At 40.1% G+C, this 25,162-nt stretch overlaps 1 protein-coding gene across 6 annotated transcripts in view; it reads left to right on the forward strand.

The window, feature by feature from the left end:
* The window catches only part of MYO16 (myosin XVI), a 773,187-nt gene that overhangs the window by 145,571 nt on the left and 602,454 nt on the right, over window positions 1-25,162 (forward strand). For 2 of the 6 annotated variants that reach the window (XM_035293892.3, XM_035293910.3), the window contains exon 1: window positions 9,385-9,454. The exons of 3 other annotated variants lie outside the window; for them this stretch is intronic. The gene's annotated coding sequence lies outside the window, so the exon portion shown is untranslated. Of the gene's footprint in view, window positions 1-8,936; window positions 8,978-9,384; window positions 9,455-25,162 lie in introns of those variants that run through there. One more of the 6 variants, XM_035293906.3, reaches the window with a different exon arrangement.

Raw genomic sequence — 25,162 nt, forward strand, 5'->3', positions numbered from 1 at the left:
TATTATCAGTGGGCATTTGGGTTGATTCCAGGTCTCCACGAATGTTCATTGCAGCACTGTTTACAATAGCAAAGACCTGGAAACAGCAGTTTATTACAGCCATGAAATCAAGTAGTGTTTTAAAAGCAACCTAATGTCACAATACACCAGTGAGTAGAGGTTAACATCTGGGCCATAAGCTACCTTCTCAGAGAAAACAAATATATCTGAATATAGCCATTACTTGAAGTACTTAGTTCCTTTTCTCCAAAATAATATATATATTTTTTCTTTTTACAAATGTAATGCGCACGTACAGCAGAGTATCTGGAAAACAAAGAAAATATCTAAAGAAGCAAATATGTTTTTCAAAATGGACTCTAATATCATTACTTAGGAATAACACCCTTTAAAATGTTTTTTTCAGAGGTTATTTTTATAAATACATATTCAGTTAATGGTGTAGAGATCATCTAATATTTTGAATTTTGTGTGTGCCCTCTACTTGTCAGAATATTAAATGCAATCTACTACTATTTCTGTCTTGAAAGAAACTATATCTGTATTTCACAATCAACACTGCCTATTTGGGAAAGGGAAGTTTCCCTTATTTGTACTTTGACAAATGTGGCTATTTCTCAGGCTATACTGGTCACAGAGACTGTACAAAAAAACCCTAAATCATTACATGCTCAGTGCTACGTAGGTAGAGGGGGTCGTATGGAAAATGGGACATATGTAAAACATGGTTTCCTATCCAGCATCTTTGAAACCAAGAACAGATTTAGAAACAGTTTTAATAGACTTCCCCTCCTCAAAATAGGAGAGGAAAAATACCAATAAAGGTATTTATTAAGAGCCAGTTTCCAGAAGATATTGAGTTATGAAATTATCTTTACAGTAAATATTCATTATACTTGCAAATATTTCCACTGACCCCTTTGGTAGGATTGCATTTTGTAGTCTTTTCATGGTTGGGTGGTACTGTGTGATTAGTTGTGGTGAATTGGATATGAACCAATGTGTCATGTGTCATCTCGAAGAAGTGACATGCACTGTTGGTGAGAGGCCTTGGACATCCTTTCCTTTTCCTCAGTTTCCGTGATTGCCGAAGTTCAAGGCTCAGCTGAACTGAGACCCCTGCCTGCCCATGATGTGTGGGTAACCTGAGAGATAAGGATACTTTGCCTTCAGCCACTGAGCTTTGGGGGTTGATTTTTACTGCAATATAGTTTAGCCCGTTTTTACTCTTAATAATAATTGAGTATTTATGGACTGTGTGTACAACATATTGGAATCGATGTTGAATCAATGAATACTTCTTCCTATTTGATCATGGAAAAGACATTAGGATGGAGTTTCAAGGGCTAAAGCAATGGCACAGGCAGAGGTGAGCTGAGAGCAGTGGTGGAGTGGGCTAAATTCACAGTGACCCCACATCCAGGCGGGGAACAGTCTCTGCTCACACCTATTGTTCTTGAATAATTTTTAATAGCAACTTCTTATCTCTCATGGGTCCTGGTTTGGATTATAAACTATGTCTTAGTTTTTCATAAAGCACATGTTGACTTCTTTATCCTTACCTTTTCCTACCGAACAGATTGTGTGATCTATTCATTATTATTAACCTGATTACTGTGTTTTGGTATATTTTTATATTACTCTTTTACTTCTATTTTATTGTACTATTGCTCAATATAGCCCTTGATGTTTTCATTAATATGTTTTCTTTTCTCCTGGATTCTAAAATACTAGTATTTATTAGCTCCCTACTTTATACTATGTTGTAGTAAATACAGTGGAATGTATTATTTCATGATATTGTTATTACTGTTTAGCCAGTAATCACAGTTACAACAAAGCAAATACCCATGCAGAACTGTCTTCATTCCAGAAAAGAAAAGGACATCTGATGCCCCAATATTACTTATTTTACCTTTTCTGAAGTCTTGTTTAGGGCTCCAGGTCTGACCACATATATGCTGAACACCTCTCTCGTCCTCTCTCTCTCGCTCCCTATCTGTCTGTCTGTCTCTCTCAAGTAAGTAGTGGCATCCATCTATTTGAAAAATTTAAAGACCATTAGCAAATGTTTCCTGGAATCATGAGTCTGGAAAATTGGTGGCAATTGGAGAGAATAGTTCCAAAACAGTTCAATTTTCTAGCTCCTATGGAGCAAAATTACACATATATCATCATGGCACGTCTTAAGAAAGGTATTAGGATGTCATGAATGTATTCTGATTAACTTTCCTGGCTCAAATTTCCTCTGTTTAATTCTCTCACATGTATTTTTCCTTTAACCTTTTGCCTTTATTTCTAAATGTGTGCAGTGATATATATATATATATGAATATTTCATAATTGATATACTCCTATTTTTAAAAAATCAAATTTTTATAATCATTATTAATGAGAAAAAACTTTTGATTTCTTGAAACCTATTATCAAAATTCTGTTTTCTAAACAGCATATTTCCAGCATAGATTAAATTACCAGTAGATTTGCTTACTAAGAAAGCAGACATTCCATTTAGAAGAACTACACATATTCACCAAGGTCTGTAAAATCTGAGTCCTATGCAGTAGTTCCCAAGTGGTTCTTGGTATGCACTAGAATTACTCGGGAAGTTTTGAAGAATAGTAATGCCTGGGTTTAACCCTAGACTCAGATTTCACTGGTTGTAGCCGAGTATTGATATAATTTTGAGTTCCTCTGGAGATTCTAAAGAGCAGTCAGTATGAAGAACCACTCTTTCAGTGGATCCCAAACTTTGGTGTGCACATTTTGAGTTGAATGGTATCCCCCAGACAGATATGTTGAACCCCTAATCCATGGGACCTGCAAATCTGACCTTATTTGGAAATAGAGCCTTTGCAGATGTAATCTAGTTAAGATGACATCATACTGAAGGAGGGTGGGCCCTAAGCCAATGACTGATGTTCTTATGAGAGGAGGGGAGTTTGGGCACAGACACAGGCACAGAGAAAACACCATGGGAAGACACAAACGAGAGAAGGCCTTGTGAAGACGGAGGTGGAGGTTGGAGTGATGCATCCACAAGTTGTAGAACGCCAGCGGTTGCCGGCTGCCATCAGAAACCGGAAGAGGTGGAGAATTTTTCCTTACAGCCTTCAGAAGGAGCACAACTTCAGCCCTTCGGTTTTAGAGATGCAGCCTCCAGGACTGTGAGAGAACATGTTTCTGCTGCTGTAAGCCGCCGTGTTTGTGTTGCTCAGTCACGGCAGTCCTAGAAAATCAACACAGCGCAGTATGATCCTTTGCTGATTTCCTAAAGTCAGAGAAGTTCAGTCCCTGTGACACAGACGCATCACTGAATTTCTGGGAGTGGGTCCATGGATGGGTGGCTGAAACGTGCTGCAGCTCTCTAGGCCCTTGCAGTCCCTGGACCAGCAGCCTTGACATCCTTAGAAAAAGTCTCCGGTCCCTCGCCTGATCTCCTGACTCTAACCTGCATGGGAACAAGATCGCCCTATGATGACTTCCGGGAGTCCATCCTGCAGTCTGAGAAGCCCTGTCCCCGGAGCATCAGGAGGTGCCCCAGGGGTGGGCTTGTTTGCTGTAGCCAAAAAAATTAATTTGTAAGATGTGTGAGAGCTTCAGTCTCTCAGAAAATGGGGTTAGTTTTTAAAAACAAGAGAATTTCCTAAACACAAAAGAGAAGCATTCAGTGTTTCTTTGAAAATTGAGTTCAACACAAAATAATAATTCACTTGCTCTTTAAAATAAAAAAAAAAATCAGGCTCCTGAATGGTTAATATCTCCATCCTTTCATTCCGAGCTCCAGGCTTGTTTCTTTTCTTCTTTCTTTCCCATTTTTAGCCTACAGTCAATGGCTTTTCATAATGATTGGAAGGAAACATAACAAAAATCAACTTCATGACTTATTTTTTCTAACAATAGTGGACAATGTGCTTTAGAAAAAAAAGTATTCAAAATAGGGTTTTACTGTTGTTGAGACTCCATTTTTATGTTAACTGTTTTCTCTCTTTTCTTCCTTGTCCTTTTCACTGTGTCAATGACCTACTTTGAAGTTTCAAATAAAAAGAAGTTAAATAGGCTTTTATTTGGCTCTTGATTCTGTCTTTTTCTAGCAAATTTGGAAAAGGTCCTGACTTTGAGTATAACATGGCTGAGTGCAGAGAAGAAAAGAAAGAGCTTACCCTGACTTGTCTCTTTTCTGGTATGCTCAGGAGAACTTTTCTAGCATGAAGACTAAGCAACTAACTTCCCAATATTTGCACTCTATGAATAGAGGCATTTGGGTAAAAAAATATGTATAAAATAGAGGATGGTTATCTACTTCTAAAGACATAAGATAAAAATAATTTAAGTATATTGTGTGTGGGGTGTGGGCGGATGGGGTGGAAGGGTGGGGAACTGTACGGGAGGTTTGGGGGGATGTGTGTGGGGTGAATGTGGGGTATGGAGGGGTGTGTGGGTGTGGAGGGGTGTGGGGGATTGTGAGGGTGGGGAGAGCTGTGTGTATGGGAGTGTGTGTGGGTTGTGTGGGGTATGTGGGGGCTTTGTGTGGGGTGTGTGGGTATGGGGCTGTGTGTGGGGTGTGTGTGGGGCTGTAGGGTGTGTGGGGTGGGTGAGGTTTGTGTGTGGGATGTGGCGGGATTGTAGAGGCTGTGGTGCATGTTGGGGGCTGTGTGTGGGGTGTGGGGGGATTGTAGGGGGTGTGGGGCATGTTGGGGCTGTTGTGGGATATGGGGGGTTGTAGGGGCTGTGGGGTATTTGGGGGCTATGTGTGCAATGTGGGGGGATTGTAGGGACTGTGGGGTATGTTGGGGCTATTGTGGGAGTGGGGGGATTGTAGGGGCTGTAGGGCATGTTGGGGCTGTTGTGGGATGTGGGGGGATTGTAGGGGGTGTGGGGCATGTTGGGGGCTGTGTATGGGGTGTGGGGGCATTGTAGGGGGTGTGGGGCATGTTGGGGGCTGTGTGTGGGTTGTGGGGGGATTATAGGGGCTGTCGGGCATGTTGGGGGCTGTGTGTGGGGTGTGAAGGGATTGTAGGGACTGTGGGGCATGTTGGGAGCTGTGTGTGGGTTGCGGAGGGGGGTTGTAGGGGGTGTGGGGCATGTTGGGGGCTGTGTGTGGGGTGTGGAGGGGGGTTGTAGGGGTGTGGTGAGCTGTGTGTGGTGTGTGGACTATGAGGATGTATGTGGGATGTGTGTGTGGCTGTTGGGGTATGAGGGTATGGGGGGCCTTGGGGGTGTTTGGGGGCTGTGGGGGTTGTATAGGTGATGGTGGGTGGGGGAGGTGTAGGAGATGCGGGGGCGTGAGTTGTGGAGTGGGGTGGAGGCTGTGGAGTGGAGTGGGAAAGGTGCGGTACGTGGGGTTGTGTGTGGTGTGGAGGTGTGTTAGATGGAATGTGGAATGGGGTGGGACTGTGGAGTGGAGAGGGTAAGGTGCGGTACGTGGGGTTGTGTGTGGTGTGTGGAGGTGTGTTGGAGTGTGGAGTGGGGTGGGGCTGTGGAGTGGAGAGGGTAAGATGCGGTACAAGGGGTTGTGTGTGTGGTGTGTGGAGGTGTGTTAGATGGAGTGTGGAGTGGGGCAGGGCTGTGGGAGGCTGGGGTTTGCAGGGTGTGTGTGGTGTGTGGAGGTGTGTTGGAATGTGGAATGGGGTGGGGCTGTGGAGTGGAGAGGGTAAGGTGTGGTACGTGGGGTTGTGTGTGGTGTGGAGGTGTGTTAGGTGGAGTGGGGTGGAGGCTGTGGAGTGGAGTGGGAAAGGTGCGGTACGTGGGGTTGTGTGTGTGGTGTGTGGAGGTGTGTTAGATGGAGTGTGGAGTGGGGTGGGGCTGTGGAGTGGAGTGGGTAAGATGTGGCACGTAGGGTTGTGTGCATGGTGTGTGGAGGTGTGTTAGATGGAGTGTGGAGTGGGGCAGGGCTGTGGGAGGCTGGGGTTTGCAGGGTGTGTGTGGTGTGTGTGAGGGTGGCTGTGTATGTGGGGGTTGTGTACTGTGTACTTACGTGTGTGGGCAGGGTGGTATTAGAGACCTGGGATTCCTTCTCTCTTGGATGCTTTGATACCAGCACAGGGCCATTCTCAATAGCATATGATGACAATGATTGCATTCTACTTAAAAAAAACAAAACAAAACTATATGCAACTGCTGAAATACATTGCTGATGTAAGTATTTGTTAAAATTTGTAGGACACTGTACTCTTCTCCAGAGAAAATTGCAAACATGGTTCCTTCCAAATAAAATTTCCTCTGCCACCACACAGGTAGGTGAATGCCTCTCTAACGTTAGTCCCTGCGAGTACGGGCGGAAGTGCCTCGTTCACCTTGGGTCACCAGGAACTGAACACTTGCAGTGTCATTTCAATGTCATCTATGTGGGGCCTGTTTTCTCTCTTGGAACTGATGAGTAAACGGACGGTCGAGAAGTTGGGGTGAATATCATCCTTCAGAAATGGAAAGTTTATCAGTCATTTAGTATGGACACATCACAATGTTAAATTAAAATACTCAAATGGCTCTTCTAAGAGGAATTTAAGATGGAAACGTAAGCTTCAATGCTTGTGTGAATTAAGCTGTATAAAAGGTGCAGAAGGCAGGCTGGAGTTCGGTTAATCCAACAGAGCAGAGGTTTCTGGCAAAGGATTCTGGGAATCAGTTCTCCGAGCGAGCTGCCAGCAGGGTCATGAGCTGCTCTCAGGACTGTGGTGTTTCCTTCAGCTGGACGCACCTGAGACACCATCCACAGCAGGACGGTGCGGTCATCGCTTCAGAGTGTGAGGCCCTACAGATGATGAGTTTCCCTGTGTATTTTTAAAGTGAGAAATAAAGACTGGTTTATATAGTGGTATTTCTTAACCCATGACATTAGGAAGCTGTTACCTATAAAACTAGACATGAAGAGACATGACCAGCTACTGAGGGTGTGGATACATTTAGCCCCAGGCTCTGCCTTTTTCAGAGCGTCACATGTGAATTCACTGCACACACCTTTCTGCAAGGCCAAGGTCAACACTCCAGCTCAGACACCTGTTATGAAGTCACACTTAGAGTCTGCTGGACTCCTGTGTCGCTCCCAGGCCCTGTCAGCCTGTCACATCCTCTGTCCTGGCAGTAATAATAACTCACCTGCTGTCCTCCTAGAAGCGCAGGACAGCCCTTGATGCCCAGGAGGGTGCACCTGGCAGACACAGGTGGCCCATGGTGGTCCACTGAACAAGCAATTTTTCCAAACCTCAACCCTTAGCACAACCAGGTAACTCTGTGCTCATGATGGAAAAAGACCTCTCTGTAACATATGAACTCAGAAGAAACGTGAACATTATTCAAGCCATCCAAACACTAGCTACCCAAGACACCCTTGTGGCTAATCTGAGTGATGCTACATCTTGACTAATTACAGCCTTAGCCTGGCTCTTGTCCTCACTCCTTAGAGATGAGGTTTAACATGAACTAACCCATGTTCTGACAGCATCCAACCCACAGAACATCCCTGCTTCCTTGAACACCCTCTAAAAGTACCTGACACAGTCCACGTCCTATAGGTCCGTCTTGCTGCGATGCCCACAATGCTCCCTGCCTGCGTTCTCCCTCAATGCAGCCGTGGGAACCCTCACGTGTTTAGCCTCAGGTGTCTCTGCAGGTCTTGGTGAAGAGCACTGGCACTCTTTTCCACCTTCACAATGCCTGCTTCCCTCATCCTTTGCCTAATAAGTGTTTCTTAAATCCCAGCTGGTTATTCTAGCTGTTGCCAGCTGCTCTCCTCCCTAGTCAAGTGATTATTATGTTGCCATCTTTTAACAAACATTTTGGAAACTGTATGCTGGAGGATTGGCCTCAATTGACCTACACTGAAATTCTTCAATTGCCCTGTTGGGACACTTCGGTGCTGGATAATTTCGAACAACCTGAAAGCTCTAGCCAGGGAAACTTCTTTGCATCCTTTGTTGCAATCCCTGGGGCTGAATCCTTTCTTTCAGCCCCCCACCAGCTCAGTGTTGTTGAGTGAATGACAGGTCTTGTACCATAGCCTGCTTGATATGTGACATTCTTAGAAATATTCAGGCATCCATTTGCTGGATCTCTGCATTGGGAAATGAGTGTGAACCAGTCATCAGCAGCATTCTTCCAAATACAAGTTTCCCCGATGATATGATTCACAGAAGCTGAAGGAGAGGAGTAATTTTTTGCCTCTTGGTGATCAGTTACGGGTAACTTTTGCTGAGAGGTTAAGGCACGGTGAATTCTGACTCATACATATCAAACGATTTCTGACTTCAAATCCTTAAATATATTCTGTCTACATGGCTATTTTGACTATCTGAACTCTAAAGTAAAAATGTCAAAATCTTGACTTCCGTGGGGGAAGGTATTTCTTTCTGTATGTGGCATCTCTCTTCTTAAATTAGCTCTAATTGTTTTATAGATATATATGTATTTCTTTCAGGGACCAATCACAGAAGCCTGGAATATCCAGACTGGAAATTCACAGTTTATATTGGCTTTATGAGTTTTGTTCCAGTTTTCTTAGTAGTAGTAGGCTAATTTAATTCCTTCCACAAAATTGAATGGATTAGGGAATCAGGTCAAATCTCCCCACCCCACATGGCTAGAAGAGTCTGACTCTGATACGTTTTATAAAGAGCCTGACTTACAGCTTGCTCTTGAGTTAAAAAAAAAAAAGTCCTTCAATACAGTTTTGCATTTTTACATAAAGTTATATCCCTAAGTGGTTAAGACAACTAGTGCAGTTAAAATAGTCACTTCCTTTTAGTGGAAGTCTAATCAGGTCTCTTATACCCCAGGCAGCGGCTCCCCTGCAGAAGTTCAAGTCCCTCTTTGCTTTCGAATCACTGTAGAGTCTGCCTCCTCTCCACCTGCTGGGAGTGTTTTGACAGAAAGCAAGGACTTGGCCCTCAGCAGCCTCTGATCCCTCCAATAAATAAGGCTGCTGCTGATCTTCACGCCTCCTCTTCCCTCTGCCCCACTTCAACTCCAGTCCTCCTGTGTAAGCCTTTAACTTTTTTTATTGTATGGTTTTTAATGTTCACCATGCTGGCTACTTTGAGTGTTTTTAGAGATAAAATGGAGTGCACATTATCAGAGTTCAATGCAAATTCATAAATTAAGCCTTTTTTTTTTTTTTTTTTTACCTTGAACAGGCTAAGGCTTCCCTATTAATTAAAGAGCTGCACTCCAGCTCTCCAGACATAAAAGGGCAGCAGCCAACTGCTCTGGGCTGATGTGGGGGCTGCCTTTGAGTCAACCTTAGCTGATTTGTTTTATGGAATGACTTTTTCTCTTTTAAAGTCAATCTACAGCAATCAGCCTCATCCGCTGTGTGTGTTGAGAGGTGGGGAAGGGGGAGGGATGTGTCAGACTGAGCCTGGACCAGAACTGTGCTTGGAGACTTTCACTGAAAAGAGAGGAGAGATTTCCAAAGGTTGTATTTTCCTTCTGGTTGGAGCCTCTCATCCACACTGTGGTAAGTGGGTCAGCTCTGGTTCACTCTTCCTTTTAGAAGAATGGGAGAAATCCATGCAGAATTAACTCTGCGTTTTCCACAAGTGAATTTAAGTTCCCTTGTTTTAACTTTAAAATGTGCATATGTCAGTATCAAAAGCTTTTTCTTTGCTTTGGTTTTGTTTTTGCTTTCTGATAGCTAGATTCAGTTCAGCCTAATTCAATAATTTTCTTTAAAAATTTAGCTCTAATTAAAGCTATTAAAAAAGTCATAGTTCTGAAAGTCTTCATGAGTGAAGATGAAATGTTGAAAAATGTTGAAAGACAAAAAAGTGATTTTGTCAGGTATAAATGTTTTAGTAAAGTCTTGTGTACAATTTAAGATTGAAGCTCATATTGAAAATAGTATTTTTTCTTATTCAAGAGCACATACACATACATTTTAAATGCCTGTATAATATGTCTAATACAATTAAAACTGACCATTTTTTACAATATGTGATGTATTTTGCATATATCATATTTTCACAAAACATAATGTACTTTTCTGTAGAAACAGTGTATCTGGGTTATCTGAATTATTCAGCCTTGGCTTTTTTTAAATAAAGCAATAGCCACCATTTGATAGACAAAACCTAGTGTTAAATAGATCAGCAGGGTGATTAAGATTACAATAATCTACTGTACATTTCAAAATAGAAGATGATATTTCAAATGTTTCTAGTATAGAGAAAAGACAAATTCTAAAACTGATGGATCCCAAGTACAGTGATTTGATCTGTAAAAATTAGATGAATGTACTAAATTATCACAAGTACCCTGAAACTATTTACATCTATTATGCAATAAAAATTAAGGTAAAAAGTAATAGCCATTATTTATGAATGTTTCCTTTATTCAGATGTTAGATCTTTAATGTGTTATTTCACTACATACTTACAACAAACTCATGAGTTAGACATTTCTGTTACTCTCTTAAGATATATATTTATAGGAAAGTGACACATACACATGGTGAAAGTAGACCAAATAGTACTGAAGGTTCACAAGGAAAACCTACAATCTCTTTGCCACAGTCGTTCTTACCTAGTTTTGTACCCCAGAGCAAAATATTTAACTATTTATGTCTTCAGATCTTGGGGGATTTACCTCCAGATTCCTAAATAATATGTCAAGTCTGCAATTGTTTATTTATTTAAGACATTGTCTTATCGATATCTTGCTATTATGGATAGGGATTCAGCTCCTCCTACACCATTCTCCATCTCCTATCACCCCATTGTGTTTGATATATACATGTAACTTTTAGTTTTTCTCCTGTCAGTCACCTTGGTAACTTCAAAAACCCTTAAGCCTATATTTATTGTTCTATCAACTATAGACAGTATTTCTCAATTCATTTTATAAAATGCAATTGGTAGTTCTCCTGCCCTCTGCTGCCCTGCTGGTCCCCTCTACTCTATCAGCCATAGCTTGCTTTTGATCAGCTTGAAACATAGGAAATTGCTGTTGTGTGATTACTGGTGGTTTCATGTGGTATGGTCAAGGTAAAGAATGTTAAATTGTGTTTTATAATCATTGTAAAGTCTTCTAAATCTGTGGGATGGTTTCAAGGTGGAAAACCAATTCATATTACTTAAAATCCTATAACTCTATAAATGTGTTATAAGCAGGGATACATAATAGAAAAAGATAACTTTTCCTTCTTTACCAGCCCTTATGGCAAGTGAGAAGTTGCCTTAGAACAATTCTCCTTCTGAATAGTTCACCATTCCTTTACCCATAGCTGCTCCACCTCTGAAAATACCATTAGTACTGAAAAGGTGAATCACCAGCACCTTGGAGATAGCTGCTTTAGTGAGACATGGAAACAGGTGGGGGGGGGGGCGGGGAAGAGATCATCAATATAAGTGTTACTTTCCATGGTTTATTCTGCAAATATTTGTTGAGCAACTGCCATGAGCCAGAGATTGTGTGACAGGGCACAGAATGAATCACACAGTGGATCTGATTCCTGCCTTCAAGTTGCTGACACTCTAGTGGTAGTAATTCGTGTGTGTGGCTCTTCACAAATAAACATTGGAGTGATGGAGAGAGAGAGACAGACAGACAGAGAGACAGAGAGACGGAGAGACAATTAAACTTCTCACCTATAATACGGAAATAGTAAGATTCTTATTTGTGTTAAATGGTCTGGAAGATTTTGTATTTCCATAATTTTAAGAATTAAGTTGAAATTTATATAACAACCCAAATCAAATTGTCTTTCCACGGTAGAACAATATTTTTAAAGGTTTTTATTCAAGTGATAGGTTGAGGCTTTTTGTTTGTTTGTCTTTTAGCTGCTACTGTCAAATATGAGATGAAAGTTTCCATTTTCTGTTACTGGACTTGCTAATTCATAGAAAAAAGACAGTTTTAATTGTGAAATAGGTAGTTCGGTTTCACGTAATCAGAAACTCTTGAACAACCTTTGCTCATCAAATTCCCCCTACCCTCACACCTTCTCAGGGCAATGTTGTCCTGAGAACTTACGTGATTTGTAGAGATAAACATGATCTCCACTCACTCCATTTTTATTCATTGGAACATAAATCCGCTTTTATTGAGATCAAGTGAAAGAAATCTGTACTTGAACAACTGGAATACTGAACAAAATTACCTGTGGTTTACTACTCCTTGTGTAGGTACTCTTTTTTCCCTAATATCTTGGGAAAACAAGGGTTGTCTTCACTCTAGGCTGTTACTTTATAATTCAAGTATCAGTCATAAGTCACAGTTTGCTTATAGCTAAGAAGGCTGCATATACCACATAGAATAGTGTCTGGATTGTAGCACTCCATTCGTATGTTTGGCATCAGTGAAGAAGTAGAGCTATCATCCCAAATGCTACTCAATGGCATAAAAAAAAAAAAAATCAAATGCCTGCTGTGAGGTTTCTGTGACTTCCTAGGGAGCTAAAAATTTTTATGGTTCCTTTTGGCTCTAAATTACTCCTCCACCAATTACTATAATTTTCTGTTTATTTTACAAAACTCACATGCTTTCCCAGTTTTGGGTGGAGAGAGTTCAGAGATGAAATGAGGTCCTTTCTTTGTGCCCTTGAACAGGGATGGAAAGAAAAGTAAACAACAGAAAATCCATTCACAAAGGCCATTTGCGAGCATAGCAGACTTTATGCAGAGTTTGGGGAAATTTTCTTCAATTTCATGTCAGTAATTTGGCCAGCCACTTGCACAATCATCCATTGTATTTTTAGACACACCCCCAGGACTTATTTGTACAAACAAAATTATTCCGCTGAAAAAAGTCAGCAATACCTCTCTAATTACTCCTATTCACCCTAATCCTTGACTTTTAAAGATCACATTTTCTTGGACTCTGATTGTGATGCAAAACTTTTGGCAACATTTCCCTGAGAGAGTGTAAGGGTAGGGGAAATGGATGAACAAAGGTTGTTCAAGAGTTTCTGATTATGTCAGACAAAACTGCATTTGTGCTTTGGCTCTGATATTTACTGATCATTGGCATTGCTTAATTTGCTGAGCTTCTCTCTAAGCTGTAGCCTCCTTGTATGAAATGTGGGTAATCACAACATTTTACCTACCGCATAGAGCTGTGAGCATTGAATAACACAATGCATCAAAGGTGCTTAGCATTGTGTCCAGTAACTGTTAAGAAGACAATAACTTTCTTTTGTTAACATTGTATTATTAATGCTGCTGCTGTTGACCTTTATACATTCAGAAGACCTTAAGTTTCATCAATCATCTTTAGAAATTTTTACTACTACAGAATTTACTACATTTAAAAATAGTTCCCTAGGAGAGAAGCAAAACTACAAGACAAAAGGTAAATGGTGGGGAAAACCATACCCTAGAGCTAGTGTCATGACTGAACTATTTCACTTTCTGTTAGAAATTCTAGGACTTTGAAGTGTAAATACTTTGAAACTTAGCAACCATGGTATGAACAGGAACACTTTCTTTCATTTTACGGTTGCTTTTGCAAAATTCGGTAAATGTAGCCCATAACAGAACTTTGTTTGTGATAACAGTCTCGCCTTAAATGCTGACCATTTATTTTACTATGGATTTTTATAAGTAAATAAGCCTTTTCAAGTTTATATTTTCCAGCAGGTCTTATTGAAAATGGCATTAGTTTTATGCCACTTTTCCTCACGAAGATTTTTTTAAATTTTATTTCACAGAAAGAAATATGAAGAGAGAGAAAAAAGTAATCCCAATTCCTTTTTACTTGAGGGCTTCTTGTGTGGCTTTGAACTCGGCATGTAGGGTATTTTGACCCATATAGAAGCCTTACAAAGGGACCACATTTTTTTGTGAGGTAGACAGAGATCACTGTGGATGTGTGCTTCATTCAATGCTCCGTTTCTCTTTGCAGATGTGTGTCCCATGGAGCACCACAACTGAATTTTAAGCTTTTGAAAGTAACATCTAGTATTTGATGAATTTGAACTGTGTTATAAGAAAGTGGAAAATTGGAAAGCTTCCTAAAACCTGTTAGAGAATTTCCTATTATTCATTTTAGCTATACGCCACCAACAGAGTAATTATTTGAACTTTAATAAGTTCTATCCCAATAAATTTTTTAAAGAATGAGGAACATAATTTTAAACCACACACACACACACACACACACATACATACACACACACACACATATATATAAATTATATACAGAGGAAACAAAGGGGAATATCAAATTAATTATTCTCTGCTTAAAGAACTATAAATCATATGGTCATCTAAAACTCAGATTAAGGACTAAATAATTTATTTCTTTTTTAACATGACAGTATAGTAATTTGGTTTCAAATTTCAAGATGATTCTAAATTCTTCCATGTAGTGTATATGAGGAGGCTGTGCCCAGAGAAGTTATAAGACAATCCTAGGGACCCAGAGGCTATGCACATTCACCTGCATCCCAGACCTTTGTCCCAACTTCCAACCCCACCCTGAGCCTACATTTTTACATTTCTAGTCCTTGTATTTGGAATAAGGCAAGGTAGGCACTGGCTGAACACTGCCTAGTGTTTGATTCTTTGGCTTTTATGTTGTCTTGAGGCAGTTTATAAACACATTCATCAACCTACAGCTATTCCTCAGTCCTCTCAGTTTGGGAGAGTGTGACTTTGCAATTGGTGCTCTAGATTCTTTTGACCTGCTGTGGACTTGATTTGAATTCAACCAAATTCAGGTGTTGAACCCAAATCCCCAATGTGATTGTATTAGGAAGTGGGGCTGTTGGGAGGTGAGGAAGTTATAATGGTGGGGCCCTCATGATGGAATTAGTGCCCTTATAAGAACACACACTTGAGTTTTCTCTCTCTCTCATTGTCACGTGAAGATATGATGAAAATCACTGGACACCATGTCTGCCAGTGCCTTGATCCTGGACTTCCCAGCCTCACAACTCTGAGAAGTACTTGTCTGTGATTTAAGCCACATGGCCTGAGGCATTCTCTTTTAGCTGCCTGAACTGACTGAGCCACTACCTACACAGGCATACAGCATTTCATGTGTTCATAGGATGTAGACCTCTTGCCCCTTTGGTTCTTTGTAGCCTCTTTTTCCTTTCCTTAACTTTTGCCTCTCTGATGCACTCTTTGGTAGTCATTATCTATATAATTGCAACCTTAAAAGAACATGTATAGATTTTTAAGATACTGGAAAGAGTTTTGAAGATGTTTTGACAGTAATTTAATTCTTTCTTCCAAGGGAATTTTTTGAAAATCAGCATAGTGTAGAACATGTCACTAATAACTGGAAACATTAAAATGTAACAAAATATGGGGAAAATTACATGTTATGTTGTAACTGTGGCCTAGAGCCTTTGAGAAATCAATCCGTCTTGACTTTGAAATATTAAATAAGGCTACACTGGGAGTGGTAGTTTGGCCCTGCAATATTCTGAACAATACTGAGGAATATTTTCACTCCAGAAAATAGTTCACTATTTGTAGAAGAATCTTCATTTCGAAACCACCACCAATGGAATCCATTTTCCATCTCTACTCCTGCAGCTTTCTCTTACTGACTAAAAAGTTTCTACTGAATTTGGAGGCAAAACTAGAGAAACTGCAACACCTGCTATGAAGTAGTGGAACAGGTATAGAAAAGCATATCCTGAATTCAGGGAACATTCCTGGAGAAAGAACCTGCAAAAATGACCAGTTTCCATGTAAGCCCTGGTTATGCAGTATGTGGTTTGAAGTGAAATAATGAGTCTATTGAAATGTATGTAATAAAAGAGGACTTAGACTCAGACTCTAAAATAAACAACCAAGGATTTGCTCTTTGCTTTAAAAAATATATTCCAAGGGAGTATCTTGAGAATTCCCGAAACACATATCTCACCTAAAAACCAGCTGAGAATTAGATCTGATGTGTGTCATGATTGTGTTGGGGATGAAAAGATGGAGAGAACAGAGAGTTTTGCTAATTAGGAAAATCCTGGACATATTTACATCATCCTACAATGTTGTGATCAATCTAGGAGGCATTAAGTTGACTATTTTTCCTAACAGAGATAATGCATGTGTTTTGAATTGTTAATTGGCTCTAAAATTAGATATAGCATATTTCTAAATTGAACCAATGGTGGGAAAAATTCATGGGCTTAATCTGAAATAGGTTATTCATCAACTTCTTATACAACTTTGGTTTTTTATGATTTTAGATGTTGAATCTTTGAAATAATATTTATATTATCTAATGATAACTTTTGATGTTCAGATAGGTCATTGTCTTTACATTTTAAATTTAAGCTTCTTTTTTCCTTTCAATTCCTGTGATTAACTTCTTGGATAAACTTGTTAGTTGTCTGTCACTGCAAGTTCATTTGAATGGCTTATTTTTTGACTTACAGCACTAACTATATTTTGCTATATTTAGCAATTTGACGGCTATGTTTGTACCAGGTTAAATGAACAAAGGAAGGTTAATAAATCATCCTGTTACAGCTAACACATATGCTTATACTATTTTCTTGTCTCTGAGTCAAGCCTTAATAGATTATTCTTTTCCAAATCTTTTCTTTCTTAAACACTAGTGATCCTTGATCTATAACAAATACATTCAATAAATATATTGAGTGCCTGTATTAGTCTATTATTACACTACTACAAATAAATACCTGAGACTGGGTAATTTATAAAGAAAAGAGACTTAATTGACTCACAGTTTTACGTGGCTGGGGAGGCCTCAGGAAACTTACAATCACGGCAGAAGGGGAAGCAAAAATGGCCTTGGGCAGGCAAGAGAAATGCAAAGCGAAGGAGGAAGAGCCCCTTCTAAAACCATCAGATCGCATAAGAACTCACTATCACAAGAACAGCATGGGTGAACTACCGCCATGACTAATTACTCCTCCTGAGGTCCCTTCCCCAACAGTGGGGACTGTAATTTGGATAGTAATTTAAGATGAGAGTTGGATGGGGAGACAGAGCCGGACCATATCAGTGCCTATACTGTGTATAACCTAATGAGGCATACTAAGATATTTTGGTGAAAAAGACATCCCTGCACCGAGGAACTAAATCTGAAACTCCCTTTTGGGAAGGCCAGGCAAGGACTGAAATAGTGACTTGTAATATCTGAAGAAAGAATGCAGTAGTAAGACCAAGGAAATGAAGTAACGTTTAGCGAAGTATGGACAAAAATCATAGTGAGTGAATGGGGCCATTTATTGCAATGGTGATAGTACAAATGAACTAGCAGAATAATCAAGGCAAAGTTGAGATGCTAGTGGAGAAATTCTTGACAATACTGGCTCAAATATTAACATTGAAGTTGACTTAAAGTTTTAAATTATTGAAGTCATCTTCAATTTATAAGTTTAGGTCCTACATTCTGAACTTTTCTATCATAAATTTTAGTTTAATGCTTGATTTTTCTGATTTTGATGAATATTTCATTAGCAGATTTTATTTTGTGGAAGGATTTTAAATACGCACTTACCAACTTAATTGCAACCGTGTTTCTGTTTTACTTAATACATTGTCAGCCTTGGAGGGCAGGTACAATGTCTGTTTTTCTACTTGTATACCTCTGCACAGTTCATGGCAATGGGTAATATATTATTGAATAAATGGCTGGATGCATAGATGGATGGATGGATTGGTGGTTGTCTAGATGGATGAATGGATTTGGAATGTCCCAGCAGGATTATGTACATTTGAAATATTCTATCCATGTGTATTCATTTCTACTTTTTCAGGAATTATCAGTGGAGTGTTCTGTGGGAAATAACTCATATCTGGTAGTGACAATGGGTTTTGATAATAATCAAAGCCCTTCTATCCTTTATCATAGTCCTGCATCACAGTTATATGCTTGTTCAGTTATATATGATCAATTTCTTAAAGGACTGACTCTTAGACATAATATAAACTCCTGTGAAAGAACTATACTTGAAACCTAAATATAGTCATGAGTGCCAAGAATATAATTACTTCTGCTTTTAAGGAGTCAGTCTTAGTAATCTATCTTTGCTTATCTAATAGGAATATTAATCATCTGATTTGCTCCATATGAAAAAAATCCCTTCCAATGCCCAAGTACCCTGCAATGTTTTATGGTACTGATGTGGTCTGACTCTGTGTCCCTACCCAAATCTCATCTTGAATTGTTATCCAAATTGTAATCCCCACATGTTGGGCAAGGGTACTTGTGGGATGTGATTGGATCATGGGGGCATTTCCCCCATGCTGTTCTCACAATAGTGGGTGAGTTCTCATGAGATTGATGATTTTTACAAGGGGCTATTACTCCTTCACTTTGCACTTCTCTCACCTGCCATCATGTGAAGAAGGACTTGTTTGCTTCTCCTTCTGCCATGATTGTAAGTTTTCTGTGGCCTCCCTAGCCATGCAGAACTGTGAGTTAATTGAAACTCTTTCCTTTATAAGTTTCTCACTCTTGGATATTTCTTCATAGTAGCATGAAAATGAACTAATATAGTAAATTGACACCAGGGTAGTGGGGCTAGCTAGATACCTAAAAATATGGACGTGACCTTGGAACTGGGTAATATACAAAGGTTGAAATAGTTGGGAAGGCTAGGAAAATGTGGAAAAACTTGGAACTCCATAGGGACTTATTGAATAGTTCTGACCAAAGTTCTGATAGTGATATGGACAGTGAAGTCCAGGCTGAGGTAGTCTCAGATGTAGATGAGGAACTTCTTGGGATCTGGAACAAGGGTCACTCTTGCTGTGCTTTAGCAAGGAGACTGATGGCATTTTCCCCCTGCCCTAGAGATCTGTGGAATTTGAACTTGAGATAGATTGTCTGAAATTGGCACTCATGTTTAAAAGGGAAGCAGAGGATAAAAGTTTGGAAAATTTGCAGCCTAATGATGTGATAGAAAAGAAAAATCAATTTTCTAGAGAAATTCAAGTCTGCTGCAGACATCTGTGTTGGTAAATGGGAGCCAAATGTTAGTCACCAAGACAATGGGTAATTTGTCTCCAAGGCATGTCAGAGACCTTCTCAGCTCCTCTCATCACAGGCTAAGAGGCCTAGGAGAGAAAAATGGTTTTGTTGGTAGGCCCAGGACATGGTACCAAGTGTCCCAGCTGCTTCAGTTCCAGCCATAAGTAAAAGCCAAAGTACAGCTTGGGCCATTGTTTCAGAGGGTGAAAGTCCCAAGCCTTGGCAGCTGGGTAGACAGAAGTCAAGAATTGAGTTTTGGGAGCCTCCACCTAGATTTCTAAGGATGTATAGAAACGCTTGGATGTCCAGGTAGAAGTCTGCTCCAGGAGTGGAGCCCTAATGGAGAACCTCTGCTAGGGAAGTATAGAAGGGAAATATGGGGTTTTAGGCCCCACACAGAGTCCCCACTTCTAGTAGAGCTATGAGAAGAGGGCCACAATCCTTCAGACCCCAGAATGGTAGATCCACTGACAGCTTGCATTGTGCACCTGGAAAAGAAACACTCAATGCCAGTCCATGAAAGCAGGGTACATGAAGCTTACCTTGCAAAGCCACAGGGATGGAGCTTCCCAAGTCCCTGGAAGTCTACCTCTTGCATCAGCATGACCTAAATGTGAGACATGGAGTCAAAGGAGATCATTTTGGAACTTTGAAGTTTAATGATTTCCCTGTTAGACTCAAATTCAACGAGGCCTGTAGCCCCTTTGTTTTGGCCAATTTCTCCCATTTGGAACTGGTGTACTTATTCAATGCCTGTATCCCCAAGATATCTAGGAAGTAACTAACTTGCTCTTGGTTTTATAGGCTCATAGGTAGAAGGGACTTGCCTTGTCTTGGATGAGACTTTGGACTTGGACTTTTGGGTTAATGCTGGAATGAGTTTAGACATTGGGTAACTGTTGGGAAAGCATAATTATGTTTTGAAGTGTTAGAAATATGAGATTTGGGAGGGGTCGGGGACAGAATCATATGGTCTGGCTTTGTTTCTCTACCCAAATTTCATCTTGAATTGTAACCTGAATTGTAATCCCATTCAATTGTAATCCCAACGTATTATGGGAGGGACCATGTGGGAGGTGATTAGATCATAGGGGTGATTCCCCTATGCTATTCTCATGACAATGAGTGAGTCATGAAATCTGATGGTTTTTAAGGGCTTTCCCCTCTTCTCTCAGCACTTCTCCTGTGCCATATGAAGAAGGACATGTTTTCTTCCACTTTTTCCATGATTGTAGGTTTCCTGAGGCCTTCCTAGTCATGCAGAACTGTGAGTCAATTAAACCTCTTTCCTTTATAAATTACCCAGTCTCAGGTATGTCTTCATAGCAGCATGAAAATGAACTAACAGAGTAAATAACAAACTAATACATTTACTTGCTCCCAGACTCTTAGAGTGGTAGTGTTGGTTTAGAAAGAAGGGAACCCTCACACCTCTGCTGCCTCTTGTGGAGCTTTTTGGGACTGAACTCAATGATGGGCTCACACTTTCTCCCAAGTGAGCCAATAATACAAGAGCACTATGTACCTTCTCACCCTTTAGAGTCCTTCCAGCTGCCATGCTTCTGCTAAACCTTAACTACTGCTTGTTCTCTTAGGGTTTTCATCCCTCTCTTCTCTCTTGTGCCTTCCCCTGCAATTCTCTGATCTTACAGTGCTCTCCCTAAGCTCAATCTCAGCATGTCTAAAAACTGCTTATATTAAAAATAGGCAGTGTAAACATTATCAAGCTTCCCTTGATTTTCTCAGCTAGTTGGGATCTCTTTCCCACAGCACTTTGTAATTCTAACGATCGATAATTGTCACTTTCAGTTTTGCAGATTTCTGGGAACTCTGATTTTAGTTTCTATCATTGCTTTGGAAGCTTCACATGATCATTTCAGTCATGCACATAGGCCTAGGGTGGCATCTAAATGTGACCTTTACTGCATGCATCAGGGGCCTGTTATCCAGCCTGTGTAGCTCCCGGTGGCATGGCCTCTGCCTTTGCCCTGCTCCCCTGTAGCTACGTGGGTGTTTTCTTGGTTCCTCTACTAATAATTTGCCATTATATATGAGTGGCCCATGCTGCACTCACTGCTTAGGAGCCTTCCCCTAACTAATGCTGATTCGTCATGCATACCTCGTCTTAAAGCTTCCTCATCAAACCTGGCCAGAACCCTCCCTCCCACCCCAACAGCTAAATTACCCCTTTCCCATTTTTCTCTTTCATCATAATCTATTCCTGACTTTCATGGTATTTTCACAAATGCTATATACACATTAAACATAATAAATACACACAAACACACACATATATATATACACACATAAATACATATATATCTGTGCAGAACCAAATAAATATCTGAACCAATTTACCCACAAATGATTTATTTTTTGAGACAGAGTCTCACTCTGTCATCCAGGCTAGAGTGTGGTGGCATGATCTTGGCTCACTACAACCTCTGCCTCCCAGTTTCAAGCATTTCTCCTGCCTCAGCCTCCCGAGTGGCTAGAATTACAGGCATGCACCACCAGGCCTGGCTAATTTTTTGTATTTTTAGTGAAGACTGGGTTTCACGATATTGGTCAGGCTGGTCTCAAACTCCCAACCTCAGGTGATCCGCCCTCCTCGGCCTCCCAAAGTGCAGGGATTACAGGTGTGAGCTACCCTACAATGATATTTTTGAAAGTATATCTTTGTTACCAAAGTTAATGTAAAAGAAATTTTTAATCTTCATTTGTTGAAGGACATTGAAAGGGACCCAATGTGTGACCCCAGCGACATTCTTCACAATCTCTCTTCCTCACTGCCTTATTTTCCATAGACAGGTTCAACACCTCTCACTAGCCAACAACTCAAGCCCCTCTGCAGGCCAGCCAGTGAAGCTATGGAGTCCCTGGAAGGTTCCTCCTCATTCTTCTCATGGCCTTCTCCTTTTCTTTCTCCTTGATCTGCCCAGGCTGTCTTATAGTGTATCACATACAGCTGAAGCTGTAGGCTTTACACTGGGGAGAAAGGGCTAGAAATGGATGTAAAGAGAAACAGGCTGCAGGAAAAGGAAAGATGGAGGAGTGCTCTGAGGCCCCTAGGCCACCATGGTTCCTTAATGCTTAGCCTTCCTCTAGATGGTGATTCCCACGAGGGGAGGGCCTAGGTCTATTCTGTTCATGGCACATACACCAGCCCAAAACAGGTACTCAGTGATATCAGCCAAGTGAATGAATGATGGAACAATTTTGAAGTCATTAAGCTGATAAGTAAATGTAGTACTGAATGAAAGACACTAGAGGGAGATCAGAGAAGGACTTTAGCAGCATGAGCACTGCAGAAACCAAGACTCAGCTATGTTTGATATGGTGGAAATTTTGTTTCTGCTTCTTTGTATTAAATTTAAAATTTTTTAAAAATAAAAGTAAATTAGATAGATAGATAGATAGATAGATAGATAGATAGATAGATAGATGATTTGTCTGAGCTGAATCTGACACAAATTCTTTCTGTGTTTAATATAGGTCATGATGTAGAATAGTGTAAGACTGTAGATAGACATTCTAAGAAGATACTCATTTAAGTAAAATCCTCATGGAATGGCCCTGCATAAATGGATTGGTAGAATGAGCACCACTACCAGTCATCTGAAAGGATGGACACTTGAAGGAGTGCTGGGGAGGAAAATACAGGGCTCAAAAGGAAATTGTCAGACCTTCTCCTATATAGGAGAAACAGGGTATTGTTTAGGAACAAGCAGAATAAAGTTCGTGTGAAGCTCTGGGACTGACTGTTATACCTGAAACGGGTGTGCAGACTTACTCTTTCTTCAGACTTGACAGTCACCTCTCTAGACATTGTTTGTCCATCTGTAAAATGGGACTCGCAGTAGTACAAAGTTTGCAGGGTGAAGATGGGGCAAGGATTAAAGGAGGGAGAGCACATAAGAATTGACACAGGGACCAGAGACCAGCACGCACATAGTCAGAACGGACTATGTGCGCTCCATTGAGGCCTTTCTGTGAAATTGATTAAATTTTCTAACATATGCCTGCCTCAGCCATTTCCTCTCTTGGACTCTTTTTTAACGATTATGCTGCACTAGAAACTTTTTCTTGAGCTGAACTTCAAATTATTTGGGACCTGGAGCACTCTGTGGGCAAAGGTACTCTTCCCTTATTGTTGAAATCTTCCTGAATGTTGGTTCATCTGGTGAAAAAAGAATGACAAGGCCCCCGCCTTGGTTTATGAAGAAGCATAGAGCACAGTGCTACTCTAAAAATCATTTCAGATTGCATGCAAAGGTGCTGAAGGAAGCGTGTGATGTCGAAATTATATAAGCATTTTAAGTTCAGCCACATTCACACTGCTGTTTATAGTAAATCCTCCTTCTTATATTTGCTTTATTTTTGGCTGCAGTATTTTGTTGAATCTGGCAGAGTTTCTGATAAGCAAATGGCCAAGAGCTATCTTGACAAGGAAGAGGTGACCTTGAGGGAGAAGACAGGAGGCACTGAGAGAAATGAGTAGATAGAATTACAGAATGGTTAAAAAAAAATGGCGCTTTTGCCTTCACTTTCAGCTTGTCTGTATTCGTGCTCTTTTTCCTCTGGATAGACAAGTGTACTGGAAGTTCATTTCCAGATGCTTCAGAAAAAATTAAGTTGACTCATAATAATGAAAGAGATGGCGGGAAAGTCTTCGGTGGGTGCAAAAGCCGTAATGTTTTGAATGATGAATTCTTATATGAACTTTAAAAATTAAAGATATCCATTAGGTATCACATATATCATTTTGAAAATAATGTCATGTATTCTGTGTAAATTTGAAAGAGGTGAGGCATCACTTCAGAGAGCTTAGTTTATGAAATTTAGGTTTCCATAAGTAAGAGTAAGTCAACATAAAATAGAAAGAGACAATGGCATAGCCAGATCTGACAGCCTTCTAGTTTTAAAGACCTGGGTGGTGGACCTGGTCTATTGTTTTCAGTTGCATTATCTCACAATAAAAATAGGGAAAAGAGACCTTAAAAATGAATCCAATTAATCATTTAAAAAAATTCTAACTTGGAAGTCACACTGAAACCAATGAAAAAGGAATGAATTTGGAGCTACTAGAAAAATAACATGTAGCCAGTATTGGATTCAATTCAATTTCAAATCAGAACAACTTTTATGTTTTACCATCTGCCTCACCAAGAGCCTTATAAAATTTGAACACTACAGTCTTTAGAGACTCACATATGAGGAAAGCTTTTTAAAGACCATTTGATGAATATAAAACCAGAAGAAATAATGTTGGTGCTTGTCCATAAATAGAGTTAGTAATTAGTGATTTCTAAAAAGACAAGTCACATCTGTCATATCAAGGGCTCAGATATTCCCTTTGAACATTTCCCACTACACAGTCCCACACTAGTCCAGTTAAATGATCTTTTGACCCATGGTAGGTGAGCAAATTGAGACTCAGAGAAGACAAGCCAGTTGGCTGTGCTCCTCCAACCTGTAAACTGGAAAAAAAAAAATAGAATTGAAGCTATGGCTCTAAACTGATGGATTTAGATGTAATGGTTATTTTTTAAAATAGGCAAGAAGCATAAAACAGAAACAACTTCTTTCTGCAGAATGTCGTGTTCCAGTTATATATTGAGATGAGAAGGCAGGTAATATGCTGATAAAGTAGACACTTTACTTTCCTCACACACACATGCATGCATGTGTATGTGCAGAGACTTTAATCACTTGTTAGCTTTAGTTTACAGATAAGGGATGAACATTTTATTTGCCCATTTAGTTGGCTCTTGCGCAGCTCCTCTGGACATCACTGTAACCTATGTGCCTTTACAGTCCTGTGTCTTGAGCGTTGCCTGCTCAACGCGTTAGTGAATGTTAAGGAAAGAAGGAATCCTCGACAAGAAAAAAGGAACAAAAAAAGGACAAGATGGTGATACTAGAAAAAAAAGTAGCAATATCATTGAATCAAGGTTATACTGAAGCTAATCATTTTAGGAAAACGTAAGATTCTACGGGAGACAGCATGCTTGGGTGGTAGACACTAATAAGACAGATCCAGCTACTGTGTGCACAGTCTTTACAGAAGTGCCTTTGGGTTTAAAAATACTAAAACACTAACGATTTATTGATTAAGCATTTAACACGTGCCAAGTACTCTGACTGGGTTAAAGTGTCAAAAGATATACGGTCCTTGCCCAAATGGAGTTCACAGGAGACACTCGAGGAGGAAATAAATATATAAATAGACTATAAAGTGACAGGTGTGGAGATAGTCCCTGCACTACCC

This window comes from Callithrix jacchus, chromosome 1, assembly GCF_049354715.1.
Source record: "Callithrix jacchus isolate 240 chromosome 1, calJac240_pri, whole genome shotgun sequence".
NCBI classification, from domain to species: Eukaryota; Metazoa; Chordata; class Mammalia; order Primates; family Cebidae; genus Callithrix; species Callithrix jacchus.